Raw genomic sequence first — 14539 nt, forward strand, 5'->3', positions numbered from 1 at the left:
TTTCAATGAACCCAAAATGCCCTCTAAAAATGTTCATGATTTTTGGTAAAGGTGAAAACCTCTGCCAAAAATGATGCACATATTTCTAGGCCATTCTGGATTTTTGAGTTAACACATATTGTACTTGAGTTGGAGCAAATATATGCTATATATATTTTTAATGCTTCAATAATTCTGATATTTTGTGAGGGGCTCTAGAATATTCCTTTTAGTCCCTGCAAAAATTATTGGAAGAACAAAAATGGTTTAGTGCTTGAACTAAATTAAAACAGATTGAAATAAATAGAAAACAACAATTAAAATAGAAACAGAGAAGGAGGGAGTACCTGTTACTTACCTGGCCTAGGAGAGAAGCCAGCCCACCAGGCCCATGCGCCAGTCATCCTCAACCTCATGCCAGTGGGCACGAGGGCGTGTGGCCACCGCGCGCCGGCACGCGCCCGAGGCACCTCATGCTTCCGCCGCTTCTGGAGCCAGCCCCGAGTGCCACGCACTCCCCCTCGCCCCCCAGACTCCTGTCACTCTCCCCCGTCCTCACCCTCTCCCCTGGATCTCTCTCTCTCACTCACCCGAACGGGTTCGTCGCCGCCGTTCGTCACCACCGCGGCCACCGGCCAGCACTAGACCCATGGACCAGCCCACGAGCTCCACTGTGCCACCCTCATCCTCTCCGTCAGCTCACATGGCCGGAAGAGCTCCAACGCGCCGTCCCCGACCACTTCTTCATCATCGGCCGCCACGGATCTTCATCGCCGACTCGCCGCTGTCCGAGCTTCCCCGAGCACGCCGAGGCCACCACTGCACTCCACGTGAGCTCTTGATGATCCTCCCCCTCTCCGTTTTCTCTCTAGCATGCCGTAGCCGCCGCGCCTCTCTCACCCGACAGCACGTCGCCGCACGAGCTCGTCGCCGACAAGGCTCCGGTGGCCATTTGGTCCCGTGCGTGCCTCCGTTGGGTTCTTGAGCTCTCATAGAACGCGCAGGTGCTAACCGTATATCCTCCCGTGCACGGCGTCGTCGTTTTCATCGACGCCCGAACTCCGGCCGCCGCCACAACCTCGCTTTCGGCGAACTTCGGCCACCCCGCACCCTTCCGTTGGTTCACCTGGATGCGCGCGGCCACGGGCTACCTCCTGATGCCCTTGGCGCGTCGATCCGTCGTCTCTGGCACAACTCCGGCGGACGCCTCCGCGGATTGAGGTGGCGGCCGGCTAAAACTCCAGCGTGCTGACGTGGCTAAGTAATTAGCTACTAATTATCCCCCTAAACAACCATCTAGCTACACTGACAGCCGGGCCCACTGCCTAATTAACCGGGTTTAGTTTCTGTTTATGTTTAACTAACCATACGGACCCCATAGGTCAGTTTGACCTGGCCACGTCACCTGTTGACCAGACCCCACCTGTCTGTGACACTAACCTGTCCTGAGTCACTGGCCAGTGGGCCCCACTGGTCAGGTTTGACCTGGACCGGCCTGTTGACCCTGCTGACGTCACCCAGACGTGATGCTGATGCAGTAATTGATTTTGTGCATTTAAAATAATCCAGGAAATTCTAGAAAATGTCCTAAACTTCTAAAAATCATATAAAATCAACCGTAACTCCAAATGAGATAAATTATATATGAAAAATGATCAGAAAAATCCAATCTTTCCATATGTACCATTTTCATGCATGTTAGATCAAGTTATGACTGCTATTTAGGACAATTCAATTAAATGGCATTTAAGAAAGCACATATGGAGTTTGAATTTGAATCTAGTGTTCAAACCAACCCCATTTAACTTGTTGCTAGCTGCATTAGCTCAATCAACAGCATATTGCTATGTCACATTCATGCATCATATTGCTGCATTACATTGATTGTGATTCTTCCTTGTTTGTCGGTGCTTGTCCCCTCTCAGTAGACGTGTACCGACGATGTGATCGATGACACCGATGAAGAACTATATTATCTTCAGAAGTGCCAGGCAAGCAAAACCCCCTTGTTCATTCCGATACAATCCCACTCTCTCGCTCTTGCTCTCTTTTACTGCATTAGGACAACAACGATTCAACTGTTACATGCTGCGGTAGTTGAACCCCTTTCCTCTGCATGACCTGTCATTGCCACAGTAAATAGATGAAACCCACTAGCATGAGTAGGAGTTGTTTGAGCCCTGATGTTCCTACTCATTCATGCTTGTTTGTCATGCCTGCTACTGCTTAGAGTTGAGTCAGGTCTGATTCATCGGGGATGAATCGGAGGTGTGTGAACATGTCCTACTGTGTGTGAGCTAAGTGTGTGAACACGATTTGGTAAAGGTAGCGATGAGAGGCCATGTAGGAGTACATGGTGGGTTGTCTCATTGAAACCGTCCTCAGGAACTGAGTTCTGTGTTTGTGATCCATGAACAGTTACTACCACACATTGGGTTTCGGTAACTCGACCCCTCTCGACTTATTAATCAACATGATCTCTGTCCAGGAGTTGCAACTAGTTTCTAGTGTTTGTAGGTAGTGTTAGTAGTCTACCAAGTGGCACCCGGTACAGGTGGGCTTGGGACAGACTAGGCACAGTGGCCCGGTGTACCAAGTGGCACCCGGATGGTGGACTTGGGAACCCTGCACACATCATTTGGGGCCGTGAGCGACACCCCGTCCGGATCTCCTTGCGGATGGAACCCGAATAGGCGATAAACCTGGACTAGAGACTTGTGTGGTTAGTCAGTTCGTGGCCGACACCCTCACTGGTCTTCCGCTTGAAGGTTGCCGAGTACATGTCTTGTGAACGACGGTAAGTGGTGAGAGCGTGTGTGAAGAAGTACACCCCTGCAGGGTTAATATGATCTATTCGAATAGCCGTGTCCACGGTAAAGGACTTCTGGGTTGCCTGTACAGTTCATAGACAAGTGAAAGTGGATACTCCAAAATATGCAAGATAAGCGTGAGTGCTATGGATGGCGTTCTCGTAGGGAGACGGGCGCGGATCCATAGTGGTGTATTGATATGGTGAATATGTGGACTCATGTGTGCCACCTCAAAAGAGTTACTTGCAGTCGTAGTTCAGGTTAGCCACCGAGTCAAAGCTGGCTTACTGCAGCTAAACCCCACCATCCCCTTGTTGATAATGATGCATATGTAGTTAGATCTGATGTAAGTCTTGCTGGGTACATTTGTACTCACGTTGCTTAATTTATGTTTTTGCAGAGAGACTTCAGTCTCGCTAGTAGTTCCACATGGACTTCGACGTTTAGCTTGTTACCTCAGCTACGATCTTGTGCCCTCGGCAGGATCTGGTAGACAGTCAGGCTTCTCAGCCTTTTTCTTTTGCAGATGTCTGTACTCAGACATGTTAAGCTTCCGCTTGTGCTTGACTTGTTTGCTCTGAATGTTGGGTCATGAGACTCATGCTTGTAATATCTTACTCCTCGGAGCCTATTGAATAAGATACTTGAGTTGTAGAGTCATGTTGTGATGCCATGTTGTATTTGCACATATCGAGCATATTGTGTGTATGTTTTTGAAATGCTTGGTATGTGTGGGATCTGACTATCTAGTTATTTATCCTTAGTAGCCTCTCTTACCGGGAAATGTCTCCTAGTGCTTCCGCTGAGCCATGGTAGCTTGCTACTGCTCCGGAACACTTAGGCTGGCCGACATGTGTCCTTCTTCGTTCCTGTGTCTGTCCCTACGGGGAAATGTCACGCGATGAATACCAAAGTCCTGTTAGCCCGCTACAGCCCGGTTTACCGGAGTCCTGCTAGCCCAGTGCTACAGCCTGGATTCACTCGTTGATGACCGACACGTTCGAAGCTGGGTCATGTATGCCTGTCCCTGTAAGTTAGTGCCACTTTGGGTTCACGACTAGCCATGTCAGCCCGGGCTCCTTGTCATATGGATGCTAGCGACACTATCATATATGTGTGCCAAAAGGCGCAAACGGTCCCGGGCAAGGTAAGGCGACACCCGTGGGAATACCGTGCGTGAGGCCGAAAAGTGATATGAGGTGTTACATGCTAGATCGATGTGCCATTGAGTCGGGGTCCTGACAGCTTTGGTATCAGAGCTTGACTGCCTGTAGGATTACCAAGCCAAACTGGTCGAAGTTGAGTCTAGAAATGCTTTAGTTATATAAGGGAATTGATTATGGAAGGGAACGTAAGGCTCTTTTTACTCCTTTACCTTATGCCCTTCTGATCTGAGTCAACCTCTTCTTTTCTACGGGGATTAAGAACTAGGCTTCTCATCTTTCTATCAGGATCACGTGTTACTAATCCGTAGACCTATAAGATTGATGGATTCAAGTAGCAGTTCAGTTCCTACTACTTTCGTATGTTCATAGTTGGTCTCGGAACCTTGATATTGTGCTTCTGAGTGGCTATGCCACCATTTTTGTAGCATGTCTCCAATCTTTTGAGCATTTACAACCGTTATGCTATCCGAGTCATCCCAAGTTTCTAAATAATCTGATGCAATTGCAAAATCCTTCCCTCTGTTTCGATGTCCTTTTTGGCCAGGTTAACCACACTAAACGGTGAGTTGAGGTACTCTATTGCCTCAATGTATATGTTGGAGCTATTATTATGACCCTAGATGTCTAGAGTATCACCTAGTAATCTAGCCATGTCCTGTGTCCCAGTGTGATGATTCTGGCCATCATTCCCGAAGGCATCCCGTGATGCCACATAGTTAGTAGGCATTCTACTCCTGGGTCTCCGAACCCGAGATTCACCCTATTTACTTCATGTTGATAGTGTTTGCTAGTCCCTTTAGGATACTAGTAACCTTTGCGATAGTCCTCAAGGTCCATGGTATTTCCTTCTTCCAAATACTATGAACCACTTATGGCAGAAGTTTGTTGGATCAAAAGATCATAACAGGAGTGCTCTCGATGAGTTCTTCATTTTATATTGTGACTCTGCCAGTTCAACCTTTCTGCATGGGTTATCCGGAAGAAATATGTTGAGCTTTGTTTGACATACTAAATCTATGCATCCGCAACTCAGAAAATCATATGTTCTTTGGAGTTGTCCCTCTTTAGTTGTTTTCTGACCTTCGTCTATCAATTGATAGTCAAGAGTAGTTGTGCACTCGTGCTCATCGATGCCTATCACTCTTGTGGTCCGTCAAGCCATTCTATCCCAGAATGACTAGGAGAAATGAACTCCAGTACCTCATCCATATCTAGGATTGGGTCAAAGTAGTCATACTCCGCAGACCAAAATACTAATCCAGTTTTTGTTCTGTTCTACCCTGAAGTATTACCCTCTTTATGTCAAGAAAGTCATAGGAATTACACATCATCTTATGAACTCTTGATACAGTGATACTCTCTCCATCATTATTCATTTCTCGGTCCCCATGTTGTTGCAACCGGAACGCCGACAAGTGAATCATGATGTATGAAATCTATACTCCTAGCAACTCCGTTGCTTGGTAGTTAAAGGACAATAATTTCCTCCTTAGCATGTTGGTTATTGAATCATCATCCTAAGGTTGATGGTGCTACCTAGTCCCTATTTCTGGTGCACTCTTCAATCGATGAGTTAGGATTATTTCAAATCCTCGCTCTATTGATCATATCGTCTTGCCCTAAAAAGCAAGATTGTTCTCGAGCTTAGTAACATATCGGTGGTTCATGATTTTCCGAATATCTTCTCGGAAGTGTTACCAGGTCACCTGACCGCTATGTTGAGTTCGTGATCAAGTTGATTTCTTGTAAACCACCCCTTCTCCAAGAATCTGTGTTGGATACCCCTGAGTTAGTTGGTCAAGCTAAATAACAACTTGGAGAGTTGGAAGATAAAAGCTTGTCTAACTTAGTTCAATTCCAAAGGGATATCTTGTATGTATGTTGAAGAAAGATGATATCTTCAATGATTGGTCCCGGTGATCAGTTATTGGACCTATTATCTTATCAAAACTTTGATTTGAGTGTGGGATATTGTCAAATCAAGTTAGAACCAACGATATTCATAATGTTGTCTTACTCGTGGTTGATTCCTCGAGCATACACCATTACATCTTTTGGTCTGACCAATACTATCACATTGTTCACATAATGGTGGAAATCCAGTGATATGGAAATTTCGATGAGTTGCTGTTGAGCCCATCAACAACATTTTGTCTCCTCCATGATTCGTGTCGAGCATCCAGCTTGTGTTGGAAACTTTTAAAGCATTGCCTCATGTTCCATTCATGAGGTATATGTTTGGATGGAAGAAGTGACTTCCTCGAATTCATGTGCATTTGGTGCAAGTTGTCGCCGTGAGTTCGAGAAAGATTGGTTTTGTTTCCCCTGGTACCATCCCAAGTCAGTTATGCATGTGCGAATGTATTATATGGATTGTAGATTAATTACCTCCACTCCATATGGATTCCTTAGCACACCAAGCCACTGACCGATTTGTTCAGGAAAAGGAGTTAAGTGCTAATCCATGGTAATGCACAAGACTTCGATATCCTTAATGATGGTTCCCCACCTGAACTCGGTAGTGTTTTATTATAAGACTACTAGGTGGTCATGCTTGTCTGGGACAACGTGTTCGCATGTTTGTAGCAGAACCAGCTCATGTTTTGGAGCTTACTACCATAGTCCATTTCTCGAGAATCTCGCAACGTCGTCTCGTCGATTTATGTTGCAAACTATCCTTTTCTTTCTAGAATTGATGAGTTTGGAATATCCTGACACCAACCAGATCTGGATCTCAGGCTGATATGATGGTTGGAACGTTTTCCCAAGAACTATAATATTGGTCTCACCGTAACCGGTAAAGTGGATGTCGTGGCCAACACACCCAGCCGGAAGACCTAATATTGTAAAATCTTGATTGAGGGAGTTGGCCACCTCCCCATAAGGACTTCGTAGGATTTACTCCTTAGTTGTTCCTTATGGATTTTCTATTGTGCTCCCCAAATCCGACCTTTTACTTGATGTTCTAGATACCAAACCATGTAAATAGGTTACGCTAGCACATCAAGGAGAACATTAGAAGCAGAGTGCCAAATGTCTCTCGGTCGATCATCCAGATTTTGTTTCCTTGGCCTCGCTAAGGTGAAATCTGAGAAAGTGTTATCTTCCTTTGCATCTGCATCGTCCATCGCTATTCATCATGGTAGTATGTTGTGTTGCTAGGATCCTTGACACGGATGTTGGTAAAACCTTTATGAATATGGAAATGCTAAAGTTCTTAAGAGCACGCACAAGCACTAGGTGTTATCATCGGCACTAACTGGGATTTCTCTCAATTTCCTCGGTTATGCTATAACTTTTCAAATAGTGGACTCACTCTCTACTGTTGAGCTTCTCCCCAGTTACTAAAATCATCCCTTGTGTTGTTTTCAACAAGGTAATCCACATCATCCATTCTAATCTGGGTATGCCATTCTATCGAACCCCTCCAAACGATCGCTCGAGAATTGCCTTAGGCTGGTATAAAGAGTTTCAATGATATCTGAATCAAAGGTAATTCTTTTTGCCACTTAAAGGGGATATCTCTATGAGTCACCTCCCCTAAGGTGCCCCTATATGGTATCATGGCAACTCAACTCCTCGCTACGTTGACAACCGTTCACCACCTTTGTAAGTGTGGAATTGTTGTCTACCTAGTGAACCCTCGTCATCTGTTCCACTCCATCCCCCTAGATGTGTGCTTAGTGTCTCAGCTCTAGAGATGTTGCTATGTCTCGTTCAGTAAGTTGATAGTGAGTTGCTCAATCTTCGAGAAGATCGACTCTATAGAGTTTCCCTTTCTTCTCATTGTCGTGTTGGATGAAGTTGTCAAAGCAAGTCGTCGAGACCAAGATGATGCAATGAATCAACATCCTCGAGGAGGGCAATAGGATCGCAAAGATTGTGTTAGCTTGTGTCCCCTCTGTCTTCTTACCTCACGTCCTGAATCTCGGGACGAGATTCTTGTTTAGTGGGGGTAAGTTGTCACAACCCTAGAGTTTGTTTGTAACTAGTGGCATTGCATCCATGCATCATGTTTAAATTTCATGAAACTTGAAATGGGGATTGATTCAAGCCCTAGCAGCTAATGAATTCAACTAGGGTCAAAATAAAATCTTTTTCAATGAACCCAAAATGCCCTCTAAAAATGTTCATGATTTTTGGTAAAGGTGAAAACCTCTGCCAAAAATGATGCACATATTTCTAGGCCATTCTGAATTTTTGAGTTAACACATATTGTACTTGAGTTGGAGCAAATATATGCTATATATATTTTTAATGCTTCAATAATTCTGATATTTTGTGAGGGGCTCTAGAATAATCCTTTTAGTCCCTGCAAAAATTATTGGAAGAACAAAAATGGTTTAGTGCTTGAACTAAATTAAAATAGATTGAAATAAATAGAAAACAACAATTAAAATAGAAACAGAGAAGGAGGGAGTACCTGTTACTTACCTGGTCCAGGAGAGAAGCCAGCCCACCAGGCCCATGCGCCAGTCATCCTCAACCTCGTGCCAGTGGGCACGAGGGCGTGTGGCCACCGCGCGCCGGCACGCGCCCGAGCCACCTCCTGCTTCCGCCGCTTCTGGAGCCAGCCCCGAGTGCCACGCACTCCCCCTCGCCCCCAGACTCCTCTCACTCTCCCCCGTCCTCACCCTCTCCCCTGGATCTCTCTCTCTCTCACTCACCCGAACGGGTTCGTCGCTGCCGTTCGTCACCACCGCGGCCACCGGCCAGCACTAGACCCATGGACCAGCCCACGAGCTCCACTGTGCCACCCTCATCCTCTCCGTCAGCTCACATGGCCGGAAGAGCTCCAACGCGCCGTCCCCGACCACTTCTTCATCGCCGGCCGCCGCGGATCTCCATCGCCGACTCGACGCCGTCCGAGCTTCCCCGAGCACGCCGAGGCCACCACTGCACTCCATGTGAGCTCCTGATCATCCTCCCCTCTACGTTTTCTCTCTAGCATGTCGTAGCCGCCGCGCCTCTCTCACCCGACAGCACGCCGCCGCACGAGCTCGTCGCCGACGAGGCTCCGGTGGCCATTTGGTCCCGTGCGTGCCTCCGGTGGGTTCTTGAGCTCTCATAGAACGCATAGGTGCTAACCGTATATCCTCCCGTGCACGGCGTCGTTGTTTTCATCGGCGCCCGAACTCCGGCCGCTGCCACAACCTCGCTTCTGGCGAACTCCGGCCACCCCGCACCCTTCCGTTGGTTCACCTGGATGCGCGCGGCCACGGGCTACCTCCTGATGCCCTTGGCGCGTCGATCTGTCGTCTCTGGCGCAACTCCGGCGGACGCCGCCGTGGTTTGAGGTCGCCGCCGGCCAAAACTCCAGCGTGCTGACGTGGCTCAGTCATTAGCTACTAATTATCCCAATAAACAACCCTCTAGCTACACTGATAGCTGGGCCCACTGCCTAATTAACCGGGTTTAGTTTCTGTTTATGTTTAACTAACCATACGGGCCCCACAGGTCAGTTTGACCTGACCACGTCACCTGTTGACCAGACCCCACCTGTCTGTGACACTAACCTGTCCTGAGTCACTGACCAGTGGGCCCCACTGGTCAGGCTTGACCTGGACCGGCTTGTTGACCCTGCTGATGTCACCCAGACGCGATGCTGATGCAGTAATTGATTTTGTGCATTTAAAATAATCCAGGAAATTCCAGAAAATGTCCTAAACTTCTAAAAATCATATAAAATCAACCGTAACTCCAAATGAGATAAATTATATATGAAAAATGATCAGAAAAATCCAATCTTTCCATCTGTACCATTTTCATGCATGTTAGATCAAGTTATGACTGCTGTTTAGGACAATTCAATTAAATGGCATTTAAGAAAGCACATATGGAGTTTGAATTTGAATCTAGTGTTCAAACCAACCCCATTTAACTTGTTGCTAGCTGCATTAGCTTAATCAACAGCATATTGCTATGTCACATTCATGCATCATATTGCTGCATTGCATTGATTGTGATTCTTACTTGTTTGTTGGTGCTTGTCCCCTCTCAGTAGACGTGTACCGACGATGTGATCGATGACACCGATGAAGAACTATATTATCTTCAGAAGTGCCAGGCAAGCAAAACCCCCTTGTTCATTCCGATACAATCCCACTCTCTCGCTCCTGCTCTCTTTTACTGCATTAGGACAACAACAATTCAACTGTTACATGCTGCGGTAGTTGAACCCCTTTCCTCTGCATGACCTGTCATTGCCACAGTAAATAGATGAAACCCACTAGCATGAGTAGGAGTTGTTTGAGACCTGATGTGCCTACTCATTCATGCTTGTTTGTCATGCCTGCTACTGCTTAGAGTTGAGTCAGGTCTGATTCATCGGGGATGAATCGGAGGTGTGTGAACATGTCCTACTGTGTGTGAGCTAAGTGTGTGAACACGATTTGGTAGACGTAGCAATGAGAGGCCAGGTAGGAGTACATGGTGGGTTGTCTCATTGAAACTGTCCTCAGGAACTGAGTTTTGTGTTTGTAATCCATGAACAGTTACTACCACACATTGGGTTCCGGTAACTCGACCCCTCTCGACTTATTAATCAACATGATCTCTGTCCAGGAGTTGCAACTAGTTTCTGGTGTTTGTAGGTAGTGTTAGTAGTCTACCAAGTGGCACCCGATACAGGTGGGCTTCGGACAGACTAGGCACAGTGGCCCGGTGTACCAAGTGGCACCCGGATGGTGGACTTGGGAACCCTGCACACATCGTTTGGGGCCGTGAGCGACACCCCGGCCGGATCTCCTTGCGGATGGAACCTGAAGAGGCGATAAACCTGGACTAGAGACTTGTGTGGTTAGTCAGGTCATGGCCGACACCCTCGCTGGGCTTCCGCTTGAAGGTTGCCGAGTACATGTCGTGTAAACGGCGGTAAGTGGTGAGAGCGTGTGTGAAGAAGTACACCCCTGCAGGGTTAATATGATCTATTCGAATAGCCGTGTCTGCGGTAAAGGACTTTTGGGTTGCCTGTACAGTTCATAGACAAGTGAAAGTGGATACTCTAAAATACGCAAGATAAGCGTGAGTGCTATGGATGGCGTTCTCGTAGGGAGATGGGCGCGGATCCATAGTGGTGTATTGATATGGTGAATATGTGGACTCGTGTGTGCCACCTCAAAAGAGTTACTTGCAGTCGTAGTTCAGGTTAGCCACCGAGTCAAAGCTGGCTTGCTGCAGTTAAACCCCACCATCCCCTTGTTGATAATGATGCATATGTAGTTAGATCTGATGTAAGTCTTGCTGGGTACATTTGTACTCACGTTGCTTAATTTATGTTTTTGTAGAGAGACTTCAGTCTCGCTAGTAGTTCCACGTGGACTTCGACGTTTAGCTTGTTACGTCAGCTACGATCTTGTGCCCTCGGCAGGATCTGGTAGACAGTCAGGCTTCTCAGCCTTTTTCTTTTGCAGATGTCTGTACTCAGACATGTTAAGCTTCCGCTTGTGCTTGACTTGTTTGCTCTGAATGTTGGGTCATGAGACTCATGCTTGTAATATCTTACTCCTCGGAGCCTATTGAATAAGATACTTGAGTTGTAGAGTCATGTTGTGATGCCATGTTGTATTTGCATATTGTGTGTATGTTTTTGAAATGCTTGGTATGTGTGGGATCTGACAATCTAGTTATTTATCCTTAGTAGCCTCTCTTACTGGGAAATGTCTCCTAGTGCTTCCGCTGAGCCATGGTAGCTTGCTACTGCTCTGGAACACTTAGGCTGGCCGGCATGTGTCCTTCTTCGTTCCTGTGTCTGTCCCTACAGGGAAATGTCACACGATGAATACCAAAGTCCTATTAGCCCGCTACAGCCCGGTTTACCGGAGTCCTGCTAGCCCAGTGCTACAGCCTGGATTCACTCGTTGATGACCGACACGTTCGAAGCTGGGTCATGTATGCCTGTCCCTGTAAGTTAGTGCCACTTTGGGTTCACGACTAGCCATGTCAGCCCGGGCTCCTTGTCATATGGATGCTAGCGACACTATCATATACGTGTGGCAAAAGGCGCAAATGGTCCCGGGCAAGGTAAGGCGACACCCGTGGGAATACCGTGCGTGAGGCCGCAAAGTGATATGAGGTGTTACATGCTAGATCGATGTGCCATTGAGTCGGGGTCCTGACAGACACACTTCATCATTGTCATATTGCTTTGCATGATCATGTAGTTGACATCGTATTTTTGGCAAAGCCACCTTTCATAATTCTTTCACACATGTCACTCTTGATTCATTGCACGTCCCGGTACACCTCCGGAGGCATTCATATAGAGTCATATTTTGTGCTAAGTATCAAGTTGTAAGTAAATAAAAGTGTGATGATCTTCATTATTAGAGCATTGTTCCAGTGAGGAAAGGATGATGGAGACTATGATTCCCCCACAAGTCGAGATGAGACTCTGAACAAAAAATAAAAAAAAGAAGAAAAAAGAGGCCAAAAAAAGAGAGAGGCCCAAATAAAAAAATGAGAGAAAAAGAGAGAAGAGGCAATGTTACTACCCTTTTTCCACACTTGTGCTTCATAGTAGCACCATGATCTTCATGATAGAGAGTCTCCTATGATATCACTTACATATACTAGTGGGAATTTTTCATTATAGAACTTGGCTTGTATATTCCAATGATGGGCTTCCTAAAATTTCCCTAGGTCTTCGTGGGCAAGCGAGTTGGACGCACACCCACTTAGTTTTCTTTTGAGCTTTCATAAACTTATAGCTCTAGTGCATCCGTTGCATGGCAATTCCTAATCACTCACATTGATATTTATTGATGGGCATCCCCATAGCCCATTGATACACCTAGTTTATGTGAGACTATGTCCCTCTCTCTGTCTTCTCAACAACCACCATATTCTATTCCACCTATAGTGCTATATCCATTGCTCACGCTCATGTATTGCATGCAAGTTGAAAATGTTTGAGAACATCAAAAGTATGAAACAATTGCTTGGCTTGTCATCGGGGTTGTGCATGATTTAAATATTTTGTGTGATGAAGATGGAGCATAGCCAGACTATATGATTTTGCAAGGATAGCTTTCTTTGGCCTTGATATTTTGAGAAGACATAATTCCTTTATTAGTATGCTTGAACTATTATCACTTTTATGTCAATATTAAATTTTTGTTTTGAATGTTACGGACCTGAACATTCATGACACAATAAAGAAAATTACATGGATAAATATGTTAGGTAGCATTCCACATCAAAAATTATGTTTTTATCATTTACCTTCTCGAGGATGAGCAGGAATTAAGCTTGGGGATGCTTGATACGTCTCCAACATATCTATAGTTTTTTTTATTCCATACCATTATATTATCTATTATGGATGTTTTATATGCATTATTATGCTATTTTATATTATTTTTTGGACTAACCAATTAACCTAGAGCCCGGTGCAAGTTCCTGTTTTCCCCCTGTTTTTGAGTTTCGCAGAAAAGGAATACTAAACGGAGTCCAAACGGAATAAAAGTTTCGCGATGATTTTTCTTCGACCAGAAGACAACCAGGAGACTTGGAGATGAAGTCGGAAGAGCCACGAGGCGGCCACAAGGATGGAGGGCACGCCTAGAGGGTAGGGCGCGGCCCCCACCCTTGTGGGCCCCTCGTACACCTCATGATCTAATTTCTTCGCCTATATATATTCCCATATATCCCCAAACCAATAGAGGCATCCACGAAAACACTTTTCCGCCGCCGCAACCTTCTGTACCCGTGAGATCTCATCTAGGGACCTTTTCCGGTGTCCTGCCGGAGGGGGATTCGATCATGGAGGGCTTCTACATCAACACCATTGCCCTTTCGATGAAGCGTGAGTAGTTTACCTCAGAACTACGGGTCCATAGCTAGTAGCTAGATGGCTTCTTCTCTCTCTTTGATTCTCAATACCATGTTCTCCTCGATGTTCTTGGAGATCTATTCGATGTAATACTTTTTTGCGATGTGTTTGCCAAGATCCGATGAATTTTGAATTTATGATCAGCTTATCTATGAATATTATTTGAATCTTCTCTGAATTCTTATATGCATGATTTGATATCTTTGTAATTCCCTTCGAACTATGGGTTTTGTCGTGGAATAGTCACGACAGATGTCCTAGCAAAAGGACTTAGTCGTGGAGCCATCGCAACTAGGTATCTTAAAGGGGTTAAACGGGACAAAGGACACGAGAGTTTATACTATTTCGACCCCTTGCGGAGAAGGTAAAGGCCTACTCCAGTTTTGAGGTGGTATTGCTTACGTCTCGATTACCAAGGAGCGAATCTGCTTGACCTAGCTATCGATCTCTTATTTCTTGCCCTGAACCACCGTCGGGTTGTCCCTTTATATACACAGGTTGACATCCAGCGGCTCTCAGAGTCCCGGCCGGCTCATAGACAAAGTGTCCAACTCGGTGACTATCTATACGTGCCTTACAATACAAGTCTTACATATAAGGCAGTTTATTTCTACGTGCCTTAAGTCGCCCTTGGGCCTTGGGCCCTTATCTTGAACCGCCATCTTCAATATCCTCGTGGGCTTCATATGATGAATCACCATAGGTATAATCAGGCCCCTCCTGGGCGGGTCATACCTAATAGTTATATCCCC

Source organism: Triticum aestivum, chromosome 2B (assembly GCF_018294505.1).
Source record: "Triticum aestivum cultivar Chinese Spring chromosome 2B, IWGSC CS RefSeq v2.1, whole genome shotgun sequence".
In the NCBI taxonomy this organism is placed as follows: Eukaryota; Viridiplantae; Streptophyta; class Magnoliopsida; order Poales; family Poaceae; genus Triticum; species Triticum aestivum.